This window comes from Ischnura elegans, chromosome 2, assembly GCF_921293095.1.
Source record: "Ischnura elegans chromosome 2, ioIscEleg1.1, whole genome shotgun sequence".
NCBI lineage: Eukaryota > Metazoa > Arthropoda > Insecta > Odonata > Coenagrionidae > Ischnura > Ischnura elegans.
Genome location: NC_060247.1, coordinates 147492081 through 147499712, shown reverse-complemented (window position 1 = coordinate 147499712; position 7632 = coordinate 147492081). Strand labels below are relative to the sequence as shown.

The following is a 7632-nucleotide window of genomic DNA, read 5'->3' as shown; positions in this document are numbered from 1 at the left end:
TGCAAAAAATACGAAAAAAAAATAATCTAAATCTTCAGACTTCGGATCGCCGCCATTCTTCATCTCTTGAGTCTTAAAATGGGTCATATGTTCCTATCATGTCTTAAATTCTTCACTCTTCAGTTCTTCAATTCTCAATCTACACAATTTGTTTCCTTCTTCATAATTGCTGAGTTCCTGAGTCAATTCCATTGGTCAATGTAGAGGCATTCCACGTTTATTTAATCCCTAAATCTCCTTCTTCAAAGTCCATCATTGCAAGCTGCCTCTCTCTGTCCCTGTTGATAAAACAAATTATCCAATATACTCATCCATGAGATAGAAAGGTCACCTTGTACGGCACAAAGGTTATTATTCTTGATATGACCAAGTAGAAAAAAATAAGAAAGGATACGATTGAAAATAAAAATGGATTCGACTTCCTAGATTAAGCTTTATAAATAGTGGAATAGTATATTAAAAATTAGAAAAAAAATATTCAGTGTCGTTGCTGAATATTAGATCCCAGCCAAAAGCTTATATTATCTAAAAATATTAATTTATCATCTTTGAAAACACAATTTAAACGAAGACAAGCTTAAAAAAGGATAACGAAAATTAATTGAAAATGAACTATAGTTTTTATGTAATGGGGCTTACAGGATATCTGTTAAGAAACGTAAAAAATAAATATCTCCAGGAATAAATGAAAATGCATGGTACCATTGGACGGGGCAATTCAGCGATGATATTAGATTCGCCAAGCCTTTAGGGTCCATGTGGTGAATTAGCAAATGATATTGACGTATGCAAGGATTAACTGACATTTTTAAAGCTTGAAAAAATAAATAATTTGCACTTGTCTAAGTACTTAACCACAAAAATTGGAGCGTACCTATTTGAAAAATTAATATTCACCGTTACACATCGGAAAATGTATAGAAATCAATACATTCTGACGATGAAAGTACAGAAAATTCAAATTAAATGAAAAAAGACGTATAAATAAAAGGAATGTGAGTTTACTGTTACTTTCAAATTTTACCTGTATTCTCGTGAATGGCGTAAGGGTCAATTTAATCAAATCGGATTTTGTGCACGAAAAATCGTTTCTTCCTTATGACACATGGCGTAAATCATCATTTTTGGTTCAAACCATAGTGTAAGTATATAATTACTCTATGTTCAAACTGATATGAAAAATATGGCTTTCTTGAAAATGAATATTAATTTCACTGTCCAGCCACAGTGCAATTATTAATATTATTCGTTAAAAATCTCTGGAAATCCGTTATCAATGTAATGCATATTCATTTAGATTTTGTCAAAAATTGCATGGTGAGATAGGTATTATAAAATATTTTCCTCCCCAATATTTTATGAAATAATATTAATTTTTATACGTCATTTAGAGTTTCATGGTACATAGTTATGTACCCTTCATGTGATTTAAAAAAAATTTACATAGTCATACTAATTTTTAATGCATCAAATTATGTCCATTAAGTGCACCATCAAAGAATTTGACGCCAAATGAAGCCAGAATGAAATTTCTTTTCAACCACAACAAAAAATCTATTAATGGGCACCTTAAAATATCGATTCCGAAAAAAATAGACTTTTCGGCTCAGCTCTCCGTGGAAATCGATTCTCCAGATCAAATTACAATCACGAATACATTTTTCGTCATTTTACTTTCGCAGAGGTGGAAATAATACTCTCATGACTGAACGAGAATTGAGAAAAATTGAGCCGTTTAATGAAAATTCGTACTACTCATCGTTCAATGCTCATTTTCAGCAGTAATTGACTCAGCTGACAGAGTTAATACCAAACTTATGTTGGGCTGAATTTCGGATATCCGCCCTAGGTGAATGAAAAATACTGGTGTTAACGGTAAGCGTAAGGGATACTACAGAAGAGTTGAAGAAATCGGAAGAATGATTCAAATTCTTTTACTATTATTGTAATTTCATTCTAATACTCCTTTCAATGCACTCTATAAAAACGGCAAAAAATGAGGAAGTTATTAGGTCTCCGAATAAAAAACACACCATTGCCTGAAGTTATTTACGTGTCGCTACCAAGGCCCAATCAAAGCAGATCAATTGCGATGTACCACAACGAACAAGTCAAAGAAAAATAATATTACTGAATTTAACGATAATAAAATTATCCTCTCTCCTTTTTTTAGAGTTATTCACATCGCACACTTTTAAAATAATCAACGGACACAGAAAAAATGTAACTGAATGATTTTCTTACCTTTTGGCGTGATGTCACTGCATTATCACATTCCGGATTAGCGCCATTTTTTCCGACAGCGCACTGCCATAATCCTCTGCGATGACTTGCAGCTGATGAGAGAGAAACGGGAATTGAATTTACTTCCGTGGACTCACATTAACTCCATATAAATGTAATTATAATGAATGGGACGCGAGAATTGACTTTCTATTCAGCCATGCGCTAATTGTAATTGCCTATAAAGTGCATATATTACCTCTTCACGAAAATTTTAAAAGGCGATTCCTTTCGACAGAGAGGAACGAGAAGAAAAATCTAATTTTTAAAAGAATATTGAGGGTTTTGTTCAGAGTGGTTAACCAAATTTTAGAATGTATGGTGATTTCTAACCTGAAGATAACTTACATTCATGTTTCAATGCTTTAAACTAAAGTCTCTGCAAAATTAATTTTGAATTATTTCCATTGAATCTATAATTCAGCAACAGAATAAGTGTTATATACGCATAGAGAGGTATTCAAACGTATTCACAAAAAAGGTATATTCCGAAAAAAAAAAAAACTTTTGGAAATGTTTTCGGAAAGATTCGAACTCAATCATAAGGAATTGAAATAAATCACCAATATGAATCAATCATCGGACAGATAAATTCAGCGATTGCATATTAAAAAAGGCTTCAAAATAATAAAAAATAAAACTGATTAGACGCAGTGATCATAACGTTTCCGCGTGCTACGAGGCAAAAAGATCTTTAAACAAAAGGAATGCACTTATATGTATTATTAAGCTCAGAGAATATAAGATGTATTTAACAGACACAGAAAAGGCAAAAAATGAAGTAGCTATTCTAAATAATATAATGTGCATCAATAATTTGAAAAATATAAACTCAATCGGATGCAGTAAATTTAATAATAAAAGCTTAACAAAACGTACTGAACAATCCATTCCATTTTAAATCCATTTTAAATTCATTATCAAACTGAGGTTCTAAACTTATTATGTTCATAGGAGACATTGTAACATCTACTCGTCCACAAAACATAATTACATAAACCTAACGATGCGATGAAATATAAAAACCAAAACAGCATCCAAGACATCAATGGCGAAATATATTTAAAAATTTATTCTTACCGATTTCCATGTAAGGAATATCCTGGCTGATTTTTCTTCAGTTCCTGCTTCAGTAAACTGATTATCTCATTCTTCAGATGTCTTCATATCTTCGGCCACTGGAATATCTTCAGCCTAAGGAGAAAGCGGGTTAGTGCATACAAGGAAAATAAATCACCCTTCCCCCGAGGAATCGCATACACCCCAATGCAATGCACGGGAAGTCATCGTGACACAAGGAGGAAATTACCACTTTTCCATCCAAGTGACACAGTTTCATCCCCGTACACTGCAATGGTTTACAGCGCATGCGAACCCTCGGTTCGACACAAAAAAAAACTAAAATTAACGCAAGCTAAAAATCCTAGCCTTACTCGACGCAATGATTCATAGCCATAATGGCCCAAAAGCTAACCTAGTTTTGAAGCTGGGGTCCTCTTCACGTGAAGTTCTGATGACCTAGACCCTGGGGAGAGAGGGAGAGAATACATACAAGGAAAATAAATGACCCTTCCCCCGAGGAATCGCATACGCCCCAATGCAATGCACGGGAAGTCACCGTGACACAAGGAGGAAATTACCACTTTTCCATCCAAGCGACACAGTTCCATCCCCGTACACTGAAATGGTTTACAGCGCATGACAAACCTCGGTTCGACACAAAAAAACTAAAATTAACGCAAGCTAAAAATCCTAGCCTTACTCGACGCAATGATTCATAGCCATAATGGCCCAAAAGCTAACCTAGTTTTGAAGCTGGGGTCCTCTTCACGTGAATTTCTGATGACCTAGACCCTGGGGAGAGAGGGAGAGAATACATACAAGGAAAATAAATGACCCTTCCCCCGAGGAATCGCATACGCCCCAATGCAATGCACGGGAAGTCACCGTGACACAAGGAGGAAATTACCACTTTTCCATACAAGTGACACGGTTTCATCCCCGTGTAATGCAATGGTTTACAGCGCATGCAATACCTCGGTTCGACACAAAAAAAACTAAAATTAACGCAAGCTAAAAATCCTAGCCTTATTCGACGCAAAGATCACGGCCCTAAAGGCCCAAAAGCTAATCTTATTCACTTGCATTCTTCTTAATGTGGTCCTCTTCTCTTGTTGTCTTCTTTCTTCTCCTCCCAAATTTGGAGGACACACGAATCGCACTCGTATCTTTTCGCCGTGCATTCGATCAAAACGCAATTTTCGCTCAAGCGCGCAACGCATCGTATAAAACGCAACGTTCACACGCATATCGGGTCGCTAGTTTTCTTCGAGGTCTCATTGCTGTCTTTTCTCTACAACATCTTCCTGTAACAGAGCTGGTTAGTGCACATGAACATGAAGTACAAGTATGCAAGTCACCCAAAAAATGCATCACAAAACAAAAAAATCATAATAACCCACTAAAAATTAATAAACACGGTACCTTTTTGCATGCCAACTTAAATTTTGTATTTTTGGCTTTTTCCGTCTACACTTTTCTACCTTTTGGTATTTTTGGCGCCTTTTGTAAATGTGATTTTTTTCACCATGGTCTTGTGCGAATTTTCTGTTCGCGAGAATTCTCATCCTAAAGACTCATTTATTTTATGAGTCCATAACCATATAATAACGTCATCGGATCCGATTTTACCAATAGATTAATGCAACTCATACCCTATCACACCAGTTCGTCCCTCTTATTACAAATATCAAAGAGAGGCCATATTGAAACCTTCATACTTTGATATGTACCTCATCCTGTAATGGAGCTTGTTTAGTTCACATTTATATAAAATACACATTCGCTGTCACCCAAAAAATACATTACAAAACAAAGAAACCATAATCACACGCAAAAACATGCTTAACTTTTATGTACCTTTATGCCTGCCTACTTAGGTTTTGTATTTTAGGCCTATTTTTTGCCAATTTTGATACCTTTTGTATTTATGGCGCCTTTTTAATATTTCCTTATTTTCACCATGTGGTTTTGTGAACTTCCCGTCCACGAGAATTCTCATAATAAGACCCATTCACTATATGGGTCTATAACCATATAATAACCTCATCGGATCCGATTTTTTACCAAGAGCTGAATTCAACTCATACCTCATAATACCAAGTCGTCCCTCTTGATTTACACTCATCAAAGAGAGAGACTTCATTTTACCATCATACCGCGGTACATATAACAGTGCTAATTAGCTTTTCTTCCGATGAACTCTGTTGGGAAAGACACAGTATATTAACAGCATGAAAGAGAAATCACTGAATTGTATTAAAAACCTCAGCTATAAAAGGCCTTCTGCTCATCACTGAAAACCATCCACTTGATAGGAGATCCATCAGCCGCAAACACGACTTCCGTAGTCATAGAAACACCTTGTATCTTATTCCTTGTGTCAGTTTCCTTAATACTTAAGATAACCACACGAAATCTTTACTCCTGGTAAACGGCTGTCTTTGTCCACCCTGAAATAAATAAAAATGATATTGTAATTTTGAAGTTTATTTGTAAACTATCCGTAAATATCAATATTAATCAACACATTTAAGTTATATGCCAAATGTTTATTGCCATTTCATGCTAGTTAGTTACATATCAATTTGTTTTCAATATTTGATATGTGTTCTCGTAATTTTAATTAGGTAACAAAACAGATTGCTGTAATCCATCAAACGATGGAAAAAGTCAGCACCACGCGTTCAAAGTCCCCTTGGATAAATATTTCATCTGTTGGCTGGTTACCATTCAATTTTTAACAAAACTTGTAATGAATTGCGGTAGTAATAGATTAATTGCACAAATTTTAACAATTGTTGTGTAAGGTTTCTTAGGGAATATAGAGGTTAATACTATGATTTGTAAAAAATAATATTACCGTAAGTATTTAAAGAGGGTTTAAAATTCGGGTTTGCGAGTTGGTGCAAGATTTTACTTTAGATTCACAATGTAGAAACTTCATAGATCGACGTGGTATAAGTAACTTGGCGGAAGTCGGCGGAAGTATCTACTTTATATCTACGTTTGTGTAAAAAATTGGCTGAAAAAATGCTCCATCATTTTGTTATAAATCCATGGATATTGATGAAACAAAATCTTTGCAAACCCTCCAAACGGAAAATAAAGGAGTTTAAATTAAGATGGTATAACAGTTTTGTCTATAATAATATTAATTAAAAACCACTGCATGAGAATAAATTAAGCTCTTTCAGAAAAAAATCGAGAGTGGTCGTTTTTCGGTAAATTTGTTCAACTTTTGCCTCAATGAAATTGTTAAAGTGAAGGAACAAGGAAGAAATAATCTTGAAGGTTATGCATAATATATTGCAGAATATATATGCGAAGTTTCTACTTCGTAGCTCAAAAAAATCGATTTTGAGGTTTTGGCCAGCTTTTTTTCGATTCTAGCTCACTGTGCTTCTGGGCCATTTACATTACATCACGTAGAATACACCCGTATGTCTCTCTTTAATCACCGTGAGCTAAGAAAGTTTTCATAAAGAAATTAACGAAAGCAAATTATAATAGTCGAATCGTAATTCATCTTCCCATTGCAAAAAATTATTAATTCTAATCATCATTCCATTTTCAATGCGTTGGTGATACGTAATAATTGAAAAATAAAAAGCATACTTTCTTGTATGCTATGTACTAGCAATGAATACAATTTTTTTCACTGCGGTTGTAGAAGGTTTCTCAGGTAAAATTAAGGCTATTTCTATGGTCTATAAAACCATAAAATTACTGTAATTATTTCATCAAATTCTATAAGGTTTGTTGCAGAAGATGTTTCCGGAGAAATTTATCATTTGTGGAGCCCAGAGTGGGGTCTCGAACTTAATATGAGCAAATGCATGCCGATGCATTTATCGCCGAGTTTGTCCAACTTTAACCATGTTTATGGGGTGGATGTTGTGCACAGAAGGGCAACAGTCGAAGGTAAGTACGTAGGAGTTAAGATAATCTCGATCTTCTCGTGGGGAACACATAGGAGGAATATTTGCGGCATAGCCCTGAAGTAATTAGCATCCGTCAAGCGTATTGTGCGGAGATTTTCGGATGAGAAAATAAAAGAAAGGTGCTATTTCGCACTCGTCCGACCACACCTAGACACCTATGCAGCGATATCAAATGTTATCCTGTGCAGATATACTTAATCCGCGAACTGCATAAACTATAAGGCTGCGCGGTTCGTCAAAAAAATTGCTACGGGCGTACAGACAGCGTTACTCAGCTGTTAAGCGAACTAGGCTGGGAGCCGCTGGAGACTCGGAGGCCGCGCGCTAGGCTCAGATTGCTTGAACA

General features: G+C 35.3%; 1 long non-coding RNA gene across 1 annotated transcript; it reads right to left on the bottom strand.

Annotated features, from left to right (window-relative positions):
• Positions 1-237: 237 nt before the first annotated feature.
• LOC124154768 lies at positions 238-3555 on the bottom strand. The gene is made up of 3 exons (XR_006864023.1): positions 3364-3555; positions 2245-2336; positions 238-278 (listed from the first exon to the last, which is right to left on the bottom strand). It is a non-coding gene; the product is annotated as an uncharacterized LOC124154768 (long non-coding RNA).
• Between the last annotated feature and the right edge of the window lie 4077 nt (positions 3556-7632).